The following is a 25,407-nucleotide window of genomic DNA, read 5'->3' on the forward strand; positions in this document are numbered from 1 at the left end:
CGCTGGGGGGGGCAGCGCCCTGAGACGCAATAAATCGATATAAAAACCTTATATGGCTAAAATAAATGCATCACATATAACTCCTGGGCTATATGGATGCATTTAACCCCTGCCAAAACATACAGAAAAACGGATGATAGGCTCCGCCCCTTTCTCGGCGTCCTTATCTCCTCAGCACACTGGCGCCATTTTCCCTCACAGCTCAGTTGGAGGGAAGCTCCCTGGCTCTCCCCTGCAGTCACTACACTACAGAAAGGGGTTAAAAAAAGAGAGGGGGCACAAATTAGGCGCAGTATATAACAATACAGCAGCTATAAAGGGAAAAACACTTATATAAGGTTATCCCTGTATATATATAGCGCTCTGGTGTGTGCTGGCAAACTCTCCCTCTGTCTCCCCAAAGGGCTAGTGGGGTCCTGTCCTCTATCAGAGCATTCCCTGTGTGTGTGCTGTGTGTCGGTACGTTGGTGTAGACATGTATGAGGAGAAAAATGATGAGGAGACGGAGTAGAGTGTCTAAAATAGTGTTGTCACCCCCTAGGGGGTCGACACCTGAGTGGATGTACTGTTGAAATTGCGTGACAGTGTCAGCTTTGTATTAAAGACAGTGGTTGACATGAGACAGCCGGCTACTCAGCTTGTGCATGTCCAGACGTCTCATACAGGGGCCCTAAAGCGCCCGTTACCTCAGATACAGACGCCGACAAGGGTACTGACTCCTGTGTCGACGGTGAAGAGACAACCGTGATTTCCAATAAGGCCACACATTGCATGATTGAGGCAATGGAAAAAGTTTACACTTTTCTGATAATCTGAATACCACCAAAAAAATGGGGTATTATGTTTGGTGAGGAAAAACTTCCTGTAGTTTTCCTGAATCTGAGAAATAAAATGAGGTGTGTGATGATGCGTGGGTTTCCCCCCGATAACAATTGATAATTTCAAAAAAGTTATGGGCAGTATACCTTTTCCCGCCAGAGGTTAGGGTGCGTTGGGAAACACCCCCTAGGGTGGATAAAGCGCTCACACGCTTGTAAAAACAAGGGCTCTACCCTCTCCTGAGATGGCCGCCCTTAAGGATCCTGCTGATAGAAAGCAGGAGCGTATCCTAAAATGTATTTACACACATACTGGTGTTATACTGCGACCAGCAATCGCCTCAGCCTGGATGTGCAGTGCTGGGTTGGCGTGGTCGGATTCCCTGCCTGGAAATATGATATCCTAGATAAGGACAGTATATTATTGCCTATAGAGCAATTAAAAGATGCATTTCTATATATGCATGATGCACAGCGGAATATTTGCCGACTGGCATCAAGTATAAGTGCGTTGTCCAATTATTCCAGTAAAGTGGTCAGGTGATGCGGATTCCAAACGGCATTTGGAAGTATTGCCTTAAAAGAGGGGCTGTACCCCAGGTCGCCTCTCAAAATAAGACGCCGTATTATCAGGCGCAGTCCTGGTTGGCAAGCGGACAAAAGGGTTCCTCTTTTCTGCTCGTGACAGAGGGAGAGGAAAATGGCTGCAGAGATCAGCCAGTTCCAAGGAACAGAAACCCTTTTCCGCCTATGCCAAGCCCTCAGTATGACGCTAGGGCTTTACAAGTTCAGGCACGGTGGGGTCCCGTTCTCAATGAATTTCAGTGCGCAGTGGGCTCACTCGCAAGTAGACCCCTGGATCCTTCAGATAATATTTCAAGGGTACAAATTGGAATTCGAGACGTATTCCCCTCGCCGTTTCCAAAAGTCTGTTTTACCGACGTCTCCCGCTGACAGGGAGGCAGTTTTGGAAGCCATTCACAAGCTGTATTCCCAGCAGGTGATAATCTAGGTACCCCTCCTGCAACAGGGAACGGGGTATTATTCCACACTATTGTGGTACCGAAGCCAGACGGCTCGGTGAGACCGATTTTAAACTCTAAAATCTAAAATCTTTGAACACTTGCATACAGAGGTTCAAATTCAAATTTGAGTCACTCAGAGCAGTGATTGCAAACCTGGAAGAAGGGGACTACATGATGTCTCGGGACATCAAGGATGCTTACCTTCATGTCAAAATTTACCCTTCTCACCAAGGGTATTTCAGGTTATGGTACAGAACTGTATCAGTTCGGACGCTGCCGTAGGGATGGTCCACGGCACCCCGGGTCTTTACTGAAGTAATGACCGAAATGATGATATTCCTTCGAAGGAAGGAAATTTTAGTTATCCTTTACTTGAACGATTCCCTGATAAGGGTAAGATCCAGGGAAAAGTTGGAGATCGGTGTAGCACTATATCAGGTAGTGTTGTGGCAGCACGATTGGATTTTCAATATTCCAAAATCGCAGCTGGTTCCGACGACTTGTCTTCTGTTCCTAGGGATGATTCTGGACATAGTCCAGAAAGAAGGTGCTTCTCCCGGAGGAGAAAGCCAGGGAGTTATCCGAGCTAGTCAGGAACCTCCTAAAACCGAACCAAGTCCCAGTGCATCAATGCACAAGGGTTCTGGGTAAAAATGGTGGCTTCCTACGAAGCAATCCCATTCGGCAGATTCCACGCACAGTGGAACCTACTGGACAAATGATCCGGGTCGCATTTTCAGATGCTTCAGCGGATAACCCTGTCACCAGGGACAAAGGTAATCCCTCCTGTGGTGGTTGCAGAGTGCTCATCTTCTAGAGGGCCGCAGATTCGGCATTCGGGACTGGGTCCTGGTGGCCACGGATGCCAGCCTGCGAGGCTGGGGAGCAGTCACACAGGGAAGGAATTTCCAGGGCTTATGGTCAAGCCTGGAGACATCTCTTCATATAAACATTCTGGAACTAAGGGCCATTTACAATGCCCTAAGTCAAGCGAAACCCCTGCTTCAGGGTCAGGCGGTATTGATCCAATCGGACAACATCACGTCAGTCGCCCACGTAAACAGACAGGGCGGCACGAGAAGCAGGAGGGCAATGGCAGAGGCTGCAAGGATTTTCGCTGGGCGGAAAATCATGTGATAGCACTGTCAGCAGTGTTCATTCCGGGAGTGGACAACTGGGAAGCAGACTTCCTCAGCAGACACGACCTTCACCCGGGAGAGTGGAGACTTCACTCAGAAGTCTTCCACCTGATTGTAAACCGTTGGGAAAAACCAAAGGTGGACATAATGGCGTCCCGTCTAAACAAAAAACTAGACAGATATTGCGCCAGGTCAAGGGACCCTCAGGCAATAGCGGTGGACGCTCTGGTAACGCCGTGGGTGTACCAGTCAGTGTATGTGTTCCCTCCTCTGCCTCTCATACCAAAAGTACTGAGGATAATAAGAAGGAGAGGAGTAAGAACTATACTCGTGGTTCCGGATTGGCCAAGAAGGACTTGGTATCTGGAACTTCAAGAGATGCTCACGGACGAACCGTGGCCTCTATCTCTAAGAAAGGACCTGCTCCAGCAGGGGCCTTGTCTGTTCCAAGACTTACCGCGGCTGCGTTGGACGGCATGGCGGTTGAACGCCGGATCCTGAAGGAAAAAGGCATTCCGGATGAAGTCATCCCTACCCTGGTCAAGGCCAGGAAGGACGTAACCACAAAACATTATCACCGCATTTGGCGAAAATTTGTTGCGTGGGGTGAGGCCAAGAAGGCCCCTACAGAGGAATTTCAACTGGGTCGTTTCCTCCATTTCCTGCAAACAGGACTGTCTATGGGCCAAAAATTGGGGTCCATTAAGGTTCAAATTTCGGCCCTGTCGATTTTCTTCCAAAAAGAACTGGCTTCAGTGCCTGAAGTTCAGACATTGGTAAAAGGGGTACTGCATATACAGCCTCCTTTTGTGCCTCCAGTGGCACCTTGGGATCTCAGTGTTGTGTTGAGTTTCCTAAAGTCACATTGGTTTGAACCACTCACCACTGTGGACTTAAAATATCTCACATGGAAGTGACGAGTTAGCCCTGGCTTCAGCCAGGCGTGTGTCAGAATTGGCGGCTTTATCATATAAAAGCCCTTACTTAATATTTCATTCTGACAGGGCAGAATTGAGGACTTGTCCTCAATTTCTACCTAAGGTGGTTTCTGCATTTCACATGAACCAACCTATTGTGGTACCTGCGGCTACTAAGGACTTGGAGGATTCCAAGTTGCTTGACGTGGTCAGGGCCCTGAAAATATATGTTTCCAGGACGGCTGGAGTCAGAAAATCTGACTCGCTGTTTATCCTGTATGCACCCAACAAGCTGGGTGCTCCTGCTTCTAAGCAGACGATTGCTCGTTGGAGTTGTAGTACAATTCAGCTTGCACATTCTGTGGCAGGCCTGCCACAGCCAAAAATCTGTAAATGCCCACTCCACAAGGAAGGTGGGATCATCTTGGGCAGCTGCCCGAGGGGTCTCTGCTTTACAACTTGCCGAGCAGTTACTTGGTCAGGAGCAAATACGTTTGTAAAATTCTACAAATTTGATACCCTGGCTGAGGAGGACCTGGAGTTCTCTCATTCGGTGCTGCAGAGTCCTCCGCACTCTCCCGCCCGTTTGGGAGCTTTGGTATAATCCCCATGGTCCTTACGGAGTTCCCAGCATCCACTAGGACGTCAGAGAAAATAAGAATTTACTTACCGATAATTCTATTTCTCGTAGTCCGTAGTGGATGCTGGGCGCCTATCCCAAGTGCGGATTGTCTGCAATACTGGTACATAATTATTGTTACCAAAAAAATTCGGGTTATTGTTGTAGTGAGCCATCTTTTCTGGAGGCTCCTCTATTATCATGCTGTTAACTGGGTTCAGATCACAAGTTGTACAGTGTGATTGGTGTGGCTGGTATGAGTCTTACCCGGGATTCAAAATCCTTCCTTATTGTGTACGCTCGTCCGGGCACAGTATCCTAACTGAGGCTTGGAGGAGGTTCATAGGGGGAGGAGCCAGTGCACACCAGGTGATCCTAAAGCTTTCTTTAGATGTGCCCAGTCTCCTGCGGAGCCGCTATTCCCCATGGTCCTTACGGAGTTCCCAGCATCCACTACGGACTACGAGAAATAGAATTATCGGTAAGTAAATTCTTATTATTAACCAAACTATATTTAAAGTTAATTTTGACATGTGACTCACGTTACATACGAATGTGACTCACGTTACATTTCTGTCCCCAGTCACAGGGCTCTCATACAAATTACTCATACTTGGAGAAGCTGCATGAATGAATCAGTGCAGGCCTCTATATCTTCCTGATTCACTGAAGATGTATAAAATAGTTCAGGGGGATACAGCATACAGATATTACAGCAGTTCAACACTTGTAGATGTCACACAGGCCTCCTTTTATCCTTATCCAACACACAAGACCACAGGGGATAGTTCCTCCCTGTTGTCTTTACCTAATCAGGTTAAGTGCATGTGCCATGCATGTGTACATTTATCATTGTCCCCTATGTGGCCACCACTCTGTGCCTCAGCCCACTTGAAGTGACCGTACCGTCCTGGTGCCGACACGTTTGGAGTAATGAAAAAAGTTCCCTCCAAAACTACTTCCAGGAATCTGCTAAGGAACCAAGCCTGCCATCTCCAGCCTGAATCCAAGCTTCAGAGATGGGTAACCAGGGTCCCTCCTTTGGGGCTCCCTGAAACCACTTAGCTGGCTTGGCTGGCCAGCTTTTCCTCTGCCATCACATGCTATTCTCGTATAGGAGGCTAATTGGGAAGACATTTTACCTTAAGATACATTTATTAAATAAACTATTTACACTGAGCATTATACACTGAGCCTGTGCACGGCAACATGTTTTCCTGGCTCAGTGCTGCATATACATGCTAAACACATTAACTCCTTCAGTGCCGTGGCCGTAATTAGCCACAGGGGGAGAAGGGGGTGGTGGTGGTATTTGTGCTAGCACGGGACTGGCACCCGGCCACACATACGTTTATAAAATACGTGGAAATAGCAGTTTTTGCTTCCATATATGGTCAATGTTTACACACGCGGGAAAGCGATACGCGATAAGTGTACTGTATAGATAATTATCACGTATATGCTACAATGTTTTAGCAGCATAAATATACAAAAATTTTGGTGGTTATTTGACATTTATTTTCTTGTATTGAGTCCTATATTTCACGGCATGACCCTACTTCTTTATTTATGAATAAGTGGCCGTTCCCTTATATTTTGCAGCTCTAAGAATTGCTTTATGGCTAAACGGCGTGATAGCTCTCCAGGTGGGCATACAGACTGCTCCATATAACTCAGGGTTACAATATAAAGAGATTTGCTGCTCTGCCAGACATAGTATTATAGGGTGTGGATAGGAGAGAATGGCTACATGGTGATTATCAGGGCCAGGTATACACCAGTGTAAATAACGTCCGTTAAAGTGTCAGCTCCACGTTGTAGAGCCTGCCCTGGTGTGGCCCTGTGAACGGTCCTGATAATTACTGTGTTTTGATATTTGCAAATACCTGGTAGTGATGTGGTCGCAATTGAATTGCAATCGTATCGCTGATTCGTGGATGCCCCCCTGCCTCCGAAGCTAAGCTGTGAAGGCAGGCGCAGGGCGGCCATTTTCCAGGTCGCAGTGGCCGCCACGAATCTGTTTCCATTACCACGCCCACCCAACGCTGCATCACTGCCCCGCGAACACCTCTGTCTGTCAATTGGGCAGGGGCGTTTGCATCTGTGAGATGCGAGTGCATCTCCCCGGCCAGTGCATGCAGACGGGGAGATGCGATCGCATCTCTGTACCGTCTACTACTGAACCCCCCATCCCCAACATCTGTGCCCAACCTCAGTAATTCTCTTGTGGCTGAATGGCGGTGACTTCCCGCTGCCGTGTTCAACAACCTAGGGAAAACCTGCTCAGCGTGTTGTATTTGTCCTGGATAGGCGCAAAGGGTGGGGACCATAGTTTTGGAAAAAGATGTTCAGTAAGGCCACGTGGAGGTGAGGTTCGGGCATCCACATGCGGTACATCATCCATGTAGTGTCCTATCCATCCTCTGCACTCATTAGATACTAGAGACACCATCGAGGCATGAGGCACCTCCCTGGTGTGCAGGCAGCAGGTACAGATGAGCAGAGAATTTCCTGCACTCGCCAGACATAATAATAAAGGGAATCACGCCTTGTAGCAGAGTGATCTCATCCGGTCTGGCTGCTGTCCTTGGGGGGAGGGGGGGGGGTTCCTTTGTCTCCCTGTCCTGCTGCTTCCCCTCCTCCTGGCTTCCTTACACTCCCTAATAACAGGTCACATTCTCCATATTCCCATGCAAAAGGAAAATAAACAGAAGTACGGGAGGCTTCCTGACCACAGCAGCGACTCCTGCACAGTGTTATGTAGTCAGAGGGACACAGCAGCGACTCTCCTGCACAGTGTTATGTAGTCAGAGGGACACAGCAGCGACTCTCCTGTACAGTGTTATGTAGTCAGGGGGACACAGCAGCGACTCTCCTGCACAGTGTTATGTAGTCAGAGGGACACAGCAGCGACTCTCCTGCACATTATGTAGTCAGAGGGACACAGCAGCGACTCTCCTGCACAGTGTTATGTAGTCAGAGGGACACAGCAGCGACTCTCCTGTACAGTGTTATGTAGTCAGAGGGACACAGCAACGACTCTCCTGCACAGTGTTATGTAGTCAGAGGGACACAGCAGCGACTCTCCTGTACAGTGTTATGTAGTCAGAGGGACACAGCAGCGACTCTCCTCCACATTATGTAGTCAGAGGGACACAGCAGCGACTCTCCTGCACAGTGTTATGTAGTCAGAGGGACACAGCAACGACTCTCCTGCACAGTGTTATGTAGTCAGAGGGACACAGCAGTGACTCTCCTGCACATTATGTAGTCAGAGGGACACAGCAGCGACTCTCCTGCATAGTGTTATGTAGTCAGAAGGACACAGCAGCGACTCTCCTGCACAGTGTTATGTAGTCAGAGGGACACAGCAGCGACTCTCCTGCACATTATGTAGTCAGAGGGACACAGCAGCGACTCTCCTGCACAGTGTTATGTAGTCAGAGGGACACAGCAACGACTCTCCTGCACAGTGTTATGTAGTCAGAGGGACACAGCAGCGACTCTCCTGTACAGTGTTATGTAGTCAGAGGGACACAGCAGCGACTCTCCTGCACATTATGTAGTCAGAGGGACACAGCAGCGACTCTCCTGCACAGTTATGTAGTCAGAGGGACACAGCAGCGACTCTCCTGTACAGTGTTATGTAGTCAGAGGGACACAGCAACGACCCTCCTGCACAGTGTTATGTAGTCAGAGGGACACAGCAGTGACTCTCCTGCACATTATGTAGTCAGAGGGACACAGCAGCGACTCTCCTGCACATTATGTAGTCAGAGGGACACAGCAGCGACTCTCCTGCACATTATGTAGTCAGAGGGACACAGCAGCGACTCTCCTGCACATTATGTAGTCAGAGGGACACAGCAGCGACTCTCCTGTACAGTGTTATGTAGTCAGAGGGACACAGCAACGACTCTCCTGCACAGTGTTATGTAGTCAGAGGGACACAGCAGTGACTCTCCTGCACATTATGTAGTCAGAGGGACACAGCAGCGACTCTCCTGCATAGTGTTATGTAGTCAGAAGGACACAGCAGCGACTCTCCTGCACAGTGTTATGTAGTCAGAGGGACACAGCAGCGACTCTCCTGTACAGTGTTATGTAGTCAGAGGGACACAGCAGTGACTCTCCTGCATAGTGTTATGTAGTCAGAGGGACACAGCAGTGACTCTCCTGCACATTATGTAGTCAGAGGGACACAGCAACGACTCTCCTGCACAGTGTTATGTAGTCAGAGGGACACAGCAGCGACTCTCCTGCACTCCTCCTGTACAGTGTTATGTAGTCAGAGGGACACAGCAGCAACTCTCCTGCACTCCTCCTGTACAGTGTTATGTAGTCAGAGGGACACAGCAGCGACTCTCCTGCACTCCTCCTGTACAGTGTTATGTAGTCAGGGGGACACAGCAGCGACTCTCCTGCACTCCTCCTGTACAGTGTTATGTAGTCAGAGGGACACAGCGTTATGTAGTCAGAGGGACACAGCAGCGACTCTCCTGCACTCCTCCTGTACAGAGTTATGTAGTCAGAGGGACACAGCAGCGACTCTCCTGCACTCCTCCTGTACAGTGTTATGTAGTCAGAGGGACACAGCAGCGACTCTCCTGCACAGTGTTATGTAGTCAGAGGGGACACAGCAGCGACTCTCCTGCACTCCTCCTGTACAGTGTTATGTAGTCAGAGGGACACAGCAGCGACTCTCCTGCACTCCTCCTGTACAGTGTTATGTAGTCAGAGGGACACAGCAGCGACTCTCCTGCACTCCTCCTGTACAGTGTTATGTAGTCAGAGGGACACAGCAGCGACTCTCCTGCACTCCTCCTGTACAGTGTTATGTAGTCAGAGGGACACAGCAGCGACTCTCCTGCACAGTGTTATGTAGTCAGAGGGGACACAGCAGCGACTCTCCTGCACTCCTCCTGTACAGTGTTATGTAGTCAGAGGGACACAGCAGCGACTCTCCTGCTCTCCTCCTGTACAGTGTTATGTAGTCAGAGGGACACAGCAGCGACTCTCCTGCACTCCTCCTGTACAGTGTTATGTAGTCAGAGGGACACAGCAGCGACTCTCCTGCACTCCTCCTGTACAGTGTTAATGTAATCAGGGGGACACAGCAGCGACTCTCCTGCACTCCTCCTGTACAGTGTTATGTAGTCAGAGGGACACAGCAGCGACTCTCCTGCACTCCTCCTGTACAGTGTTATGTAGTCAGGGGGACACAGCAGCGACTCTCCTGCACTCTTAGTCAGAGGGACACAGCAGCGACTCTCCTGCACTCCTCCTGCACAGTGTTATGTAGTCAGAGGGACACAGCAGCGACTCTCCTGCACTCCTGTACAGTGTTAATGTAATCAGGGGGACACAGCAGCGACTCTCCTGCACTCCTCCTGTACAGTGTTATGTAGTCAGAGGGACACAGCAGCGACTCTCCTGCACTCCTCCTGTACGGTGTTATGTAGTCAGAGGGGACACAGCAGCGACTCTCCTGCACTCCTCCTGTACGGTGTTATGTAGTCAGAGGGGACACAGCAGCGACTCTCCTGCACTCCTCCTGTACAGTGTTATGTAATCAGGGGGACACAGCAGCGACTCTCCTGCACTCCTCCTGTACAGTGTTATGTAGTCAGAGGGACACAGCGTTATGTAGTCAGAGGGACACAGCAGCGACTCTCCTGCACTCCTCCTGTACAGAGTTATGTAGTCAGAGGGACACAGCAGCGACTCTCCTGCACTCCTCCTGTACAGAGTTATGTAGTCAGAGGGACACAGCAGCGACTCTCCTGCACTCCTCCTGCACAGTGTTATGTAGTCAGAGGGACACAGCAGCGACTCTCCTGCACTCCTGTACAGTGTTAATGTAATCAGGGGGACACAGCAGCGACTCTCCTGCACTCCTCCTGTACAGTGTTATGTAGTCAGAGGGACACAGCAGCGACTCTCCTGCACTCCTCCTGTACGGTGTTATGTAGTCAGAGGGACACAGCAGCGACTCTCCTGCACTCCTCCTGTACGGTGTTATGTAGTCAGAGGGGACACAGCAGCGACTCTCCTGCACTCCTCCTGTACAGTGTTATGTAATCAGGGGGACACAGCAGCGACTCTCCTGCACTCCTGTACAGTGTTATGTAGTCAGAGGGACACAGCAGCGACTCTCCTGCACTCCTCCTGCACAGTGTTATGTAGTCAGAGGGACACAGCAGCGACTCTCCTGCACTCCTCCTGTACAGTGTTATGTAGTCAGAGGGACACAGCAGCGACTCTCTTGCACTCCTCCTGTACAGTGTTATGTAGTCAGAGGGACACAGCAGCGACTCTCCTGCACTCCTCCTGTACAGTGTTATGTAGTCAGAGGGACACAGCAGCGACTCTCCTGCACTCCTCCTGTACAGTGTTATGTAGTCAGAGGGACACAGCAGCGACTCTCCTGCACTCCTCCTGTACAGTGTTATGTAGTCAGAGGGACACAGCAGCGACTCTCCTGCACTCCTCCTGTACAGTGTTATGTAGTCAGAGGGACACAGCAGCGACTCTCCTGCACTCCTTCTGTACAGTGTTATGTAGTCAGAGGGACACAGCAGCGACTCTCCTGCACTCCTCCTGTACAGTGTTATGTAGTCAGAGGGACACAGCGTTATGTAGTCAGAGGGACACAGCAGCGACTCTCCTGCACTCCTCCTGTACAGAGTTATGTAGTCAGAGGGACACAGCAGCGACTCTCCTGCACTCCTCCTGTACAGTGTTATGTAGTCAGAGGGACACAGCAGCGACTCTCCTGCACAGTGTTATGTAGTCAGAGGGGACACAGCAGCGACTCTCCTGCACTCCTCCTGTACAGTGTTATGTAGTCAGAGGGACACAGCAGCGACTCTCCTGCACTCCTCCTGTACAGTGTTATGTAGTCAGAGGGACACAGCAGCGACTCTCCTGCACTCCTCCTGTACAGTGTTATGTAGTCAGAGGGACACAGCAGCGACTCTCCTGCACTCCTCCTGTACAGTGTTAATGTAATCAGGGGGACACAGCAGCGACTCTCCTGCACTCCTCCTGTACAGTGTTATGTAGTCAGAGGGACACAGCAGCGACTCTCCTGCACTCCTCCTGTACAGTGTTATGTAGTCAGAGGGACACAGCAGCGACTCTCCTGCACTCCTCCTGTACAGTGTTATGTAGTCAGAGGGACACAGCAGCGACTCTCCTGCACAGTGTTATGTAGTCAGAGGGGACACAGCAGCGACTCTCCTGCACTCCTCCTGTACAGTGTTATGTAGTCAGAGGGACACAGCAGCGACTGTACAGAAGGAGTGCAGGAGAGTCGCTGCTGTGTCCCTCTGACTACATAACACTGTACAGGAGGAGTGCAGGAGAGTCGCTGCTGTGTCCCTCTGACTACATAACACTGTACAGGAGGAGTGCAGGAGAGTCGCTGCTGTGTCCCTCTGACTACATAACACTGTACAGGAGGAGTGCAGGAGAGTCGCTGCTGTGTCCCTCTCCTGCACTCCTCCTGTACAGTGTTATGTAGTCAGAGGGACACAGCAGCGACTCTCCTGCACTCCTCCTGTACAGTGTTATGTAGTCAGAGGGACACAGCAGCGACTCTCCTGCACTCCTTCTGTACAGTGTTATGTAGTCAGAGGGGACACAGCAGCGACTCTCCTGCACTCCTCCTGTACAGTGTTATGTAGTCAGAGGGACACAGCAGCGACTCTCCTGCACTCCTCCTGTACAGTGTTTTGTAGTCAGAGGGACACAGCAGCGACTCTCCTGCACTCCTCCTGTACAGTGTTATGTAGTCAGAGGGACACAGCAGCGACTCTCCTGCACTCCTCCTGTACAGTGTTTTGTAGTCAGAGGGACACAGCAGCGACTCTCCTGCACTCCTCCTGTACAGTGTTATGTAGTCAGGGGGACACAGCAGCGACTCTCCTGCACTCCTCCTGTACAGTGTTATGTAGTGAGTATTGTTATTGCACGTCTTGTCAATACATATTTGTATTTAAAGTGAAAGTACCACTGTAACATGGTGTAACAAAGCTCTTCTGGCTGTGTACACAGCTCTCTGGAGCAGAGTGTGAGGACACCGGTTAAGGCTCTATGGAGTCTATTCATGAAGCAGTGACACGAGTGGAGAAGTGAGTCTGTGGAGAAGTTGCCCATGACAACCAATCAGCTGCTCCGTACAATTTTTTAGTACGCAAATGATAAATGTTACTTCAGTGCTGATTGGTTGCCATGAGCAACTTCTCCACTTGCTCAATTCTCCACACTTTTCACTCCTTCATGAATAGACACTTCTGTGTGCACAGGCTCTCTGGAGCGGAATGTGAGGGCACCTGTCAGGACTCCCTGTGTGAGACTCTCTGGAGTGGAGCGTGAGGACACCTGTCAGGGCTCCCTGTGTGAGACTCTCTGGAGTGGAGCGTGAGGACACCTGTCAGGGCTTCCTGTACATTACTCTCTGGAGTGGAGCGTGAGGACACCTGTCAGGGCTCCCTGTGCGAGACTCTCTGGAGTGGAGCGTGAGGACACCTGTCAGGGCTCCCTGTGTGAGACTCTCTGGAGTGGAGCGTGAGGACACCTGTCGGGGCTCCCTGTGTGAGACTCTCTGGAGTGGAGCGTGAGGATACCTGTCAGGGCTCCCTGTGTGAGACTCTCTGGAGTGGAGCGTGAGGACACCTGTCAGGGCTTCCTGTACATTACTCTCTGGAGTGGAGCGTGAGGACACCTGTCAGGGCTCCCTGTGCGAGACTCTCTGGAGTGGAGCGTGAGGACACCTGTCAGGGCTCCCTGTGTGAGACTCTCTGGAGTGGAGCGTGAGGACACCTGTCAGGGCTCCCTGTGTGAGACTCTCTGGAGTGGAGCGTGAGGACACCTGTCAGGGCTCCCTGTGTGAGACTCTCTGGAGTGGAGCGTGAGGACACCTGTCAGGGCTCCCTGTGCGAGACTCTCTGGAGTGGAGCGTGAGGACACCTGTCAGGGCTCCCTGTGTGAGACTCTGTGGAGTGGAGCGTGAGGACACCTGTCAGGGCTTCCTGTACATTACTCTCTGGAGTGGAGCGTGAGGACACCTGTCAGGGCTCCCTGTGTGAGACTCTCTGGAGTGGAGCGTAAGGACACCTGTCAGGGCTCCCTGTGTGAGACTCTCTGGAGTGGAGCGTGAGGACACCTGCCAGGGCTCTCTGGAGTAGAGCGTGAGGACACCTGTCAGGGCTCCCTGTGATTGGCTCTCTGGAGTGGAGCGTGAGGACACCTGTCAGGGCTCCCTGTGCGAGACTCTCTGGAGTAGAGCGTGAGGACACCTGTCAGGACTCCCTGTGATTGGCTCTCTGGAGTGGAGCGTGAGGACACCTGTCAGGACTCCCTGTGATTGGCTCTCTGGATTGGAGCGTGAGGACACCTGTCAGGGCTATCTGGAGTGGAGCGTGAGGACACCTGTCAGGACTCCCTGTGATGGGCTCTCTGGAGTGGAGCGTGAGGACACCTGTCAGGGCTCTCTGGAGTGGAGCGTGAGGACACCTGTCAGGGGTCTCTGGAGTGGAGCGTGAGGACACCTGTCAGGACTCCCTGTGATTGGCTCTCTGGAGTGGAGCGTGAGGACACCGGGATCCTGTCTCTACGTCGATCACTATTGGTCGACAGTAGCTAGGTTGACAGGGTTTCTAGGTCGATATGTTCTAGGTCGACATGAGTTTTTCACGATTTTTTCTTTTTTTGAACCTTTTCATACTTAACGATCCACGTGGACTACGATTGGAACGGTAATCTGTGGCAAGCGAAGTGAGGCACCTTGCCTGAAGCATGGCGAGCGAACATGGTGCACTAATTGGGGTTCCCGCTCACTCTCCGAAGAAAACGACACCAAAAAAACGAACTCATGTCGACCTTTTGACCTGTCGACCTAAAGACCCTGTCGACCTAGAGACCCTGTCGACCTAGTTACTATCTACCTTCATCATACCACACCCGAGGACACCTATCAGGGCTCTCTGGAGTGGAGTGTGAGGACACCTGTCAGGGCTCTCTGGAGTGGAGCGTGAGGACACCTGTCGGTGCTCTCTGGAGTGGAGCGTGAGGACACCTATCAGGGCTCTCTGGAGTGGAGTGTGAGGACACCTGTCAGGGCTCTCTGGAGTGGAGCGTGAGGACACCTGTCGGTGCTCTCTGGAGTGGAGCGTGAGGACACCTGTCGGTGCTCTCTGGAGTGGAGCGTGAGGACACCTGTCGGTGCTCTCTGGAGTGGAGCGTGAGGACACCTGTCGGTGCTCTCTGGAGTGGAGCGTGAGGACACCTGTCGGTGCTCTCTGGAGTGGAGCGTGAGGACACCTGTCGGTGCTCTCTGGAGTGGAGCGTGAGGACACCTGTCGGTGCTCTCTGGAGTGGAGCGTGAGGACACCTGTCGGTGCTCTCTGGAGTGGAGCGTGAGGACACCTGTCGGTGCTCTCTGGAGTGGAGCGTGAGGACACCTGTCGGTGCTCTCTGGAGTGGAGCGTGAGGATACCTGTCGGGGCTCTCTGGAGTGGAGCGTGAGGACACCTGTCGGGGCTCTCTGGAGTGGAGCGTGAGGACACCTGTCGGGGCTCTCTGGAGTGGAGCGTGAGGACACCTGTCGGGGCTCTCTGGAGTGGAGCGTGAGGACACCTGTCGGGGCTCTCTGGAGTGGAGCGTGAGGACACCTGTCGGGGCTCTCTGGAGTGGAGCGTGAGGACACCTGTCGGGGCTCTCTGGAGTGGAGCGTGAGGACACCTGTCGGGGCTCTCTGGAGTGGAGCGTGAGGACACCTGTCGGGGCTCTCTGGAGTGGAGCGTGAGGACACCTGTCGGGGCTCTCTGGAGTCACAGTACATCAGTATAAGCTGCTGCTCTGGAGTTGGCAGATGTCTTTCTTGCACCATAGCTATTAATAAATCGGGATTTGTCCACGGTATGTAAATACTTGCGTTCAGAGTGATATGAAGTGGTCAGACTGGGTTTCCGCAGTGTTGTTACTTGTTCTCGTGATAGCGTGAAGTTACCGTGCACCTGCTGCCTGAACACTTGCGCACAGAGCCAGAGCTACAGGAAATGCTCTTTACTGACTGCCGTGGTTCATTGTACTGAGGCCGGCGAGCACAGACCTATTGCATAATGAGTATATACATCCGCCATCCGTTCTCCGTCCTGAGCCTCCTGCGGGGTCACTGTTTATACTCTCCATGCGGTAGGGCAGTGGTTCCCAAACGCTGTCCTCAAGGCCACCCTAACTGTCCAGGTTTTAATGATATCCGTGGGTGAGCACAGATGGTTAAATCAAATTGATTAAGGTACTAATTCATTCACCTGTACTCGCGCTTTGTTATCCTTAAAACCTGGCCTGTTAGGGAGCCTTGAGGGCCGAGTTTTGTATCTTCTGTGGTAGGGGGATGATCGATTTGTCTATTCACTTTTTATTACACATCTGCAACAATGCTCATCAATGGGCAGCCATAGTCTTGGTTATCGTCAGTACTAGTTCTGCTGAACGGAACATATAGCGGACCAGTCGCTTCCATTAATCGCCCTGTGAATCCTAACGCCTCAGTACCGTGTGTAGGTGATCGGTCCACTGTAGGCCGCAGTCCCATGAAGATTTCAGGGGTGTTTTAAACATAAATTACTGGCAATCTGCAAGCCCCAGCCTGGTAATTTTTCCTCACTTTGTTTCTTCTGACTGCTACTAATGTTTGATTAGTTTTCGTGTTTTCCACAGCATCATGTGACTACCATGGTAACCACAGTCGCATGATGTGCTGTAGTGAGCAGAGCTTTGCAATGTCTCTGAGCACTGTTTCTTCACTGTTGCTTACTCCATCCCACCCCTCGCCGCTTGGCCATCCATCACATGACATGCTGAAAGCTGTGAGACGGACCTACATCCGTCCGTCTTGCAGCAATACAGGGCTCCCTTACAGAGAGATTTTGAAAAGGAGATCATTTGTTAGAGAGCTAAACTCTGATACAGGTTTAATGTTTTCTTATCCATATTAATGGAAGATTCTAGGCATCCTTTTGCAGCAGACTTTATACAACATCTACTTTGGTGACTTACTCTTTTTATTTGCAATACAGAAATGTTTTGTGGTGATGTGCGCCTCCATATACGAGGCTTTGTATAATAAGAAGCCGTGCATTGACCTGTCTGTAATACAGAGACACAGGATATTTCATGCTGTGATGTATAAAGATAACTGGGATCGTATGCAATGGAAGTTTCCCGCCGTCACTGTTTGCATGGGACAATACGGAGATAAAGGCCTCTGAAATGCCGCCTGTGTTGTATTGTCCTCAGTGAGGACGGGAGGCGTCTGACCCCTCATGCGTGTTGGGATATGGGATTCCCTGGGGAGCGAGGAATGCTATTCCTGGTTATAGACAGATTCCTCACTGTCCCGCTGGCATCGGAGCATGCAGAATGGCAATCATTTCCTCTGTGACTGGTTACTGGTGAAACAGGTTGGTGTTTGATCTTGTGACGTATATTGCCACATCAACCCAAACTGCAACCGTGGCAGGGTACCGGTCATCTATACAACAGAGGCAGCCGTTTTGTGGGCTGTGCCGACATCCATGAGAATGCATCCTATCCATTCACAAAGAGCTTTGTGCCGGAGGCTGCCGTGATTGGCTGCCTTCTCAAGATCGCTTCAGCCATTTTGTGCCTTAGTGACATCACTAGTTCCTGGTGACTGGATGGGCTACATTGTCATGACTGCTGGGCAAGCTTACATAATGGCTGCCCCGGATGGGTTCCGGCAGTAGAGGAATGCCACTAATTAATGGAGAAGGGGCGGTTTCAAATGGTCTTCATTTTGCTGCTCCTTGTAGATATATAGATATATATATATATATCTATATATCTATCTATATATCTAATTAGTAAACCCATAACAAAATAATATAAATAATAAGCATGTGTTAAGCACATACTGTAGACAATGTTATAGATTATATTCACCATTTTTAGTCAGGAATTATGAATTTGCAGCGACGACTTCTTGCTCATGAGCCTGACCGGAACGTAATATCTGGGATGTGCTGTGACTGACGGCTCAGCCAGCGACAATTCTCCTGACCCAAATATATTTTGGAACATAGGGTCTAATTCTGAGTTGATCGCAGCAGCAAATTTGTTAGCAGTTGGGCAAATCCATGTGCACTGCAGGGGGGACATATATAACATGTGCAGAGAGAGTTAGATTTGGGTGGGGCGTGTTCAAACTGAAATCTAAATTGCAGTGTAAAAATAAAGCAGCCAGTATTTACCCTTCACAGAAACAATATAATCCACCCAAATCTAACTCTCTCTGCACATGTTATATCTGCCCCCCCTGCAGTGCACATGGTTTTGCCCAACTGCTAAAAAGTTTCCTGCTGCGATCAACTTGGAATTACCCCCATAGTCCTATTGTGCGCCACATAGAGCAGCATCGGGAAACGTCTGGGAGATGAAAACAAAAGATGTCGTTTTTATCAAATATATTTATGGGTTAGTTATATAGGGAAATGTAATAATGTATAGAGGCCATAGACTCAGTCATTGCACTAGAGTATCATGCATGTTGTGCTGTTAATCTGTTGTACTTGCGTACGGTTGTGGTACCATGTAGTCTCCATCAGCCGGTATGGAGGTCGCTAGTATTGTGTGGAATTGTGCCGCTACAGTACTAATGCAGGTAGTCTCACTCAGCCGGTATGGAGGTCGCTAGTATTGTGTGGAATTGTGCCGCTACAGTACTAATGCAGGTAGTCTCACTCAGCCGGTATGGAGGTCGCTAGCATTGTGTGGAATTGTGCCGCAACAGTACTAATGCAGGTATTCTCACTCAGCCGGTATGGAGGCCGCTAGCATTGTGTGGAAGTGTGCCGCTACAGTACTAATGCAGGTATTCTCACTCAGCCGGTATGGAGGTCGCTAGTATTGTGTGGAATTGTGCCGCTACAGTACTAATGCAGGTAGTCTCACTCAGCCGGTATGGAGGCCGCTAGCATTGTGTGGAATTGTGCCGCTACAGTACTAATGCAGGTAGTCTCACTCAGCCGGTATGGAGGCCGCTAGCATTGTGTGGAAGTGTGCCGCTACAGTACTAATGCAGGTAGTCTCACTCAGCCGGTATGGAGGCCGCTAGCATTGTGTGGAATTGTGCCGCTACAGTACTAATGCAGGTAGTCTCACTCAGCCGGTATGGAGGTCGCTAGCATTGTGTGGAATTGTGCCGCTACAGTACTAATGCAGGTAGTCTCACTCAGCCGGTATGGAGGCCGCTAGCATTGTGTGGAATTGTGCCGCAACAGTACTAATGCAGGTATTCTCACTCAGCCGGTATGGAGGCCGCTAGCATTGTGTGGAAGTGTGCCGCTACAGTACTAATGCAGGTAGTCTCACTCAGCCGGTATGGAGGTCGCTAGCATTGTGTGGAATTATGCCGCAACAGTACTAATGCAGGTAGTCTCACTCAGCCGGTATGGAGGCCGCTAGCATTGTGTGGAAGTGTGCCGCTACAGTACTAATGCAGGTAGTCTCACTCAGCCGGTATGGAGGTCGCTAGCATTGTGTGGAATTATGCCGCAACAGTACTAATGCAGGTAGTCTCACTCAGCCGGTATGGAGGCCGCTAGCATTGTGTGGAATTGTGCCGCAACAGTACTAATGCAGGTATTCTCACTCAGCCGGTATGGAGGCCGCTAGCATTGTGTGGAAGTGTGCCGCTACAGTACTAATGCAGGTAGTCTCCATCAGCCGGTATGGAGGTCGCTAGCATTGTGTGGAATTGTGCCGCAACAGTACTAATACAGGTAGTCTCACTCAGCCGGTATGGAGGTCGCTAGTATTGTGTGGAATTGTGCCGCTACAGTACTAATGCAGGTATTCTCACTCAGCCGGTATGGAGGCCGCTAGCATTGTGTGGAAGTGTGCCGCTACAGTACTAATGCAGGTGGTCTCCATCAGCCGTTATGGAGGTCGCTAGCATTGTGTGGAATTGTGCCGCAACAGTACTAATGCAGGTATTCTCACTCAGCCGGTATGGAGGCCGCTAGCATTGTGTGGATGTGTGCTGCTACAGTACTAATGCAGCTAGTCTCCCTCAGCCTGTATGGAGGCCGCTAGCATTGTGTGGAAGTGTGCTGCTACAGTACTAATACAGGTAGTCTTACTCAGCCGGTATGGAGGCCGCTAGCATTGTGTGGATGTGTGCTGCTACAGTACTAATGCAGCTAGTCTCCCTCAGCCTGTATGGAGGCCGCTAGCATTGTGTGGATGTGTGCTGCTACAGTACTAATGCAGCTAGTCTCCCTCAGCCTGTATGGAGGCCGCTAGCATTGTGTGGAAGTGTGCTGCTACAGTACTAATACAGGTATTCTTACTCAGCCGGTATGGAGGCCGCTAGCATTGTGTGGATGTGTGCTGCTACAGTACTAATGCAGCTAGTCTCCCTCAGCCTGTATGGAGGCCGCTAGCATTGTGTGGAAGTGTGCTGCTACAGTACTAATACAGGTAGTCTTACTCAGCCGGTATGGAGGTCGCTAGCATTGTGTGGAAGTGTGCCGCAACAGTACTAATGCAGGTAGTCTCACTCAGCCTGTATGGAGGTCGCTAGCATTGTGTGGAAGTGTGCCGCAACAGTACTAATGCAGGTAGTCTCACTCAGCCGGTATGGAGGTCGCTAGCATTGTGTGGATGTGTGCCGCAACAGTACTAATGCAGGTAGTCTCACTCAGCCTGTATGGAGGCCGCTAGCATTGTGTGGATGTGTGCCGCAACAGTACTAATGCAGGTATTCTCACTCAGCCTGTATGGAGGCCGCTAGCATTGTGTGGATGTGTGCCGCAACAGTACTAATGCAGGTATTCTCACTCAGCCGGTATGGAGGTCGCTAGCATTGTGTGGAAGTGTGCCGCTACAGTACTAATGCAGGTAGTCTCCATCAGCCGGTATGGAGGTCGCTAGCATTGTGTGGAAGTGTGCCGCAACAGTACTAATGCAGGTAGTCTCACTCAGCCTGTATGGAGGTCGCTAGCATTGTGTGGAAGTGTGCCGCAACAGTACTAATGCAGGTAGTCTCACTCAGCCGGTATGGAGGTCGCTAGCATTGTGTGGATGTGTGCCGCAACAGTACTAATGCAGGTAGTCTCACTCAGCCTGTATGGAGGCCGCTAGCATTGTGTGGATGTGTGCCGCAACAGTACTCGTGCAATAGACTTTACTTTGAAGTCTCTATAAAAATGATTGGACTGTAGCCATGTATGGTACTGGAACAAACCTGATACCAGTAATGAGACCTAACAGTAAATCAGTGTACAAGAAAATTACCGTGGACGTCTTCTAACCCACCCTGCACCCCACGTGTAGTGACCCCAGTGCGGAATGGCCGGATCTCTCCCGCTTTCATCACCCACTTGCGCCAGCACCTGTGTGGCAGCGTTTATCTGGGTGAGGGTGGCACTGCCATGGTGTCACTGTCACACTGATGGTAGGGTAACAGAATAATACTCTTCTGTAGGAGCTTCAGGGACCTCTCAGCATGACCCATTGGTCGGGTGCAGACTGGTTGGGCCTGTCGGTCTGGATCTGCTGTCTAGTGCTAGAGCCTTGGTCTTCCCTCCTCTTATTCCCCTGGGAGCTCTCTGTGCAGGCTGCTGCCACTGTCATGTCCTGGACCTTTATAAGGATGTTCGAGAAGTGCGTCGGCTACATTCCCTAACACACAAGCGCACACATGACCCCAGTACTGTGGGGCAGCAATGCTGGACACTGTGCCACCATGCTCCCCAATTACAGCCTGTCGATGTAATCACTTTGATGTGTATCGGTCTGCTTTATGGTGTCAGATGGAACCTTTAGCGACTGCACCCAGATAATGGTTGGAGACAATGTGGCTGTCTTTACAGCTCTAGATAAGAGTTATTGCCTGCATGTTGTGTTATGTGGCAGCTGTGACCCCCCCGTACAGATTATATGTGGGAAATCTGGAGCGTTGTTCCCTCTTTTCCATATTGTTCCCCCATACTGATGTTACGGAGTTTGCGGGAGTTGCTGCCCTTCCTCCGGCCGCCTTCTAACCTGTAAAACCGCCAAGTTCTGCTCAGTGTTTTTCTGTTCCGTGGCTGCAAATTCCAACTGTGTTTTTGCAGTTTCTGTTTCTAATTCTTTTATAAACTGAGGCAATATTTGGAATCTGTCTTTATAAAATATTCAGCTAACGTTTCAAATACGTGTTGGTTATATTCTCGCGTCATTGTCAAGTATTTATGAAATAATTTCCGTTTCTCCTTTGTGAAGTATCTTTTAAATGAAGCTGTGAGAGAATGTGTGTGTGTGTGTGTGTGTGTGTGGGGGGGGGTGATTGTCATCCTATGAACATTTTGTCTCTAGGCTGTTTAGGACGGGATCCGGTCTCTAGGTCGACCACTATTGGTCGACAGTAACTAGGTCGACAATGTCTAGGTAAACCACTATTGGTCGACAGTAACTAGGTCGACAGGGTCTCTAGATCGACATGTTCTAGGTCAACAGGTCAAAAGGTCGACATGAGGTTTTCACGATTTTTTCTTTTTTTGAACCTTTTCATATTTAACAATCCACGTGGACTACAGTTGGGAGCAGTAACCTGTAGCGAGCGCAGCGGGGCGCGGCACCTTACCTGAAGCGTGAGCCATGCGAGGGGACACGGTGCACTAATTGGGGTTCCCCGTCACTCTACGAAGAAAACGACACAATTTAAAAAACAAAACTAATGTCGAACTTTTGACCTGTCGACTAATAGTGGTCGACCTAGTTACTATCTACCTTCCATACTACACCCGTTTGCAGGCAAGCTGTACCTATTGGTCGCTGAGGCAAATGCCTGCAAATTGTATATATAACATCAGTGACTTCACTTCTTACATGCCCAAGAAAATAACAATAGACCTTAGGACAGTGGAGATGCCCAAACTGCTGTCACACACACAGAAACAATTGAATTCCATCCCGTCTCATCCTTTTCCTTGTCCTGGACCAGTGTCTGATGTATCATAGGACCCATCTGGGCATGCATGGCATGTGGGAGGGAATGGGTTAATGAAAATACAACCGTCCAGTGCTAGTTCCCCAATATATCCTCTTCCAAACATTAAATACAAAGTCTCTCACCATTGATGCAGCTCAATATCTGACTCTTGTCGGTCGTCTTCAGTTGAAACAGAAGAGACGCAGCATGTATTCCGCTAATGGTGATTTCTGCACACATACATGAGGAACACGGCTATTTTCTATGGATTCTGGTGTGGAGTTCTATTATCCCTACAGATTCCCTTTGCGGACTGGAATGGTTATTACAGGTTGAGTATCCCATATCCAAATATTCCAAAATACGGAATTTTTTGAGTGAGACTGAGATAGTGAAACCTTTGTTTTCTGATGGCTCAATGTACTCAAACCTTGTTTAATACACAAAATAATTAAAAATATTGTATTAAATGACCTTCAGGCTGTGTGTATAAGGTGTATATGAAACATAAATGAATTGTGTGAATGTAGATACACTTTGTTTAATGCACAAAGTTATAAAAAATATTGGCTAAAATTACCTTCAGGCTGTGTGTATAAGGTGTATATGAAACATAAATGCATTCTGTGCTTAGATTTAGGTCCCATCACCATGATATCTCATTATGGTATGCAATTATTCCAAAATACGGAATAATCCGATATCCAAAATACCTCTGGTCCCAAGCATTTTGGATAAGGGAGACTCAACCTGTAATTCATTTAATCTGGTTATTTCCAGTAGGCTAATTACAAACTTCTACAAAGGTCTTCCCAAACGTGGGTTTATGGAACATTTGACTTTCATCCATTGCTTCCCACGAGGAATAACCCCAGTTTTGGTCCCTTTTTTAAAAATGCACTAAGCTGGGAAACCTAAAGCAGCCCTAGGAAGCCTACATACATCAGAATACATTAACCTCATATTTCTATACACATCCTTTGTTGAAAACCAGGTTCTCAAAAGTAACCTCACGTTTATGGATATAGTCCTGATATATCCAAAAGGGCTACTATTGTTAGTCTAGATCAGTGATGGCTAACCTTGACACTCCAGCTATTGTTGAACTACACATCCCAGCATGCCCTGCATCAGTTTTAGCATGGCCAAATAGCAAAACTGTAGCAGTGCATGCTGGGATGTGTAGTTTAACAACAGCTGGAGTGTCCAGGTTAGCCATCACTGGTCTAGATGAAAGTAATGCACCTGTCTGACACTGTGTGTGTGTGTGTGTGTGTGTGTGTGTGTGTGTGTATATTCAGGATTGTGTCTGCTGTTCTATATTCCCGGCTTCTGTTCCACACCCAGCAGTAATTACTGTGTGAGTAGCAGCCTGGTTATCGCAGATCTGGGCAGTCTGGCTGCAGTGACCTGGATAGGAGGGTGGTAAATATTACAGATATATTGCTGGACTTCGTACCTTTAGCTCACAGAGGTAAATGCTGTGCGCTGTATCTGTCTTAGGGGTCTATGTACTAAGCCTTGAAGATAAAATGGTCGGAGATCAAGGGGTCTATTTACTAAGCCTTGAATGGAGATAAAGTTCCAGCCAATCAGCTCATATCTGCCACGTCACAGGCTGGGTTTGAAAAATGACAGTTATGAGCTGATTGGCTGGTACTGTATCTCCATCTAAGGCTAATACCACGTTCACACTGCCTTGACATCTGTGTCTGCCATCTGAGGTAACGGGCGTTTTTTGAGCCCCTGATGGCCTTTGAGACGCCTGGGCAGGCACGGGCTGAGAAGCCGGCTGTCCCACAGCTGTTACGTCATCCAGCCTTTTATGTAAGGAGTTGACACTGTCGGTTAATACCTTCCACCTATCCATCCACTCTGGTGTCGGCCCCACAGGGGACGATATCCCATTTATCGGCCTCTGCTCCACCTCCACGTAACCTTCCTAATCCCACATGTCGACACAGCCGTACCGACACACAGCACACACACAGGGAATGCTCTGACTGAGGACAGGACCCCACAAAGCCCTTTGGGGAGACAGAGAGAGAGTATGCCAGCACACACCAGAGCGCTATATAATGTGGGGATTAACACTATAACTGAGTGATTTTTCCCCCAATAGCTGCTTGTATAAACAATATTGCGCCTAAATTTAGTGCCCCCCCTCTCTTTTTAACCCTTTGAGCCTGAAAACTACAGGGGAGAGCCTGGGGAACTGTCTTCCAGCTGCACTGTGAGGGAGAAATGGCGCCAGTGTGCTGAGGGAGATAGCTCCACCCCTTTTTTGCGGACTTTTCTCCCGCTTTTTTCTGTAATTCTGGCAGGGGTATTTATCACATATATAGCCTCTGGGGCTATATATTGTGGTATTTTTGCCAGCCAAGGTGTATTTATTGCTTCTCAGGGCGCCCCCCCCCAGCGCCCTGCACCCTCAGTGACCGGAGTGTGAAGTGTGTATGAGGAGCAATGGCGCGCAGCTGCAGTGCTGTGCGCTACCTTGGTGAAGACTGATGTCTTCTGCCGCCGATTTTCCAAAATCTTCTTGCTTCTGGCTCTGTAAGGGGGACGGCGGCGCGGCTCCGGGACCGAACACCAATGGCCGGTTCCATGCGGTCGATCCCTCTGGAGCTAATGGTGTCCAGTAGCCTAAGAAGCCCAAGCTACCACCAGTTAGGTAGGTTCGCTTCTTCTCCCCTTAGTCCCTCGCTGCAGTGAGTCTGTTGCCAGCAGATCTCACTGTAAAATAAAAAACCTAAAATATACTTTCTCTCTAGGAGCTCAGGAGAGCCCCTAGTGTGCATCCAGCTCAGCCGGGCACAGGATTCTAACTGAAGTCTGGAGGAGGGTCATAGTGGGAGGAGCCAGTGCACACCAGGTAGTCCTAA

At 49.8% G+C, this 25,407-nt stretch overlaps 1 protein-coding gene across 20 annotated transcripts in view; it reads left to right on the forward strand.

The window, feature by feature from the left end:
- The window catches only part of KIF1B (kinesin family member 1B), a 231,227-nt gene that overhangs the window by 35,267 nt on the left and 170,553 nt on the right, over positions 1 to 25,407 (forward strand). The window contains exon 1 of one of the 20 annotated variants that reach the window (XM_063943837.1): positions 22,732 to 22,853. The exons of the other annotated variants lie outside the window; for them this stretch is intronic. The gene's annotated coding sequence lies outside the window, so the exon portion shown is untranslated. Of the gene's footprint in view, positions 1 to 22,731; positions 22,854 to 25,407 lie in introns of those variants that run through there. 20 annotated transcript variants of the gene reach the window in all.

The sequence above is a fragment of the Pseudophryne corroboree genome, chromosome 10 (genome assembly GCF_028390025.1).
Source record: "Pseudophryne corroboree isolate aPseCor3 chromosome 10, aPseCor3.hap2, whole genome shotgun sequence".
NCBI classification, from domain to species: domain Eukaryota; kingdom Metazoa; phylum Chordata; class Amphibia; order Anura; family Myobatrachidae; genus Pseudophryne; species Pseudophryne corroboree.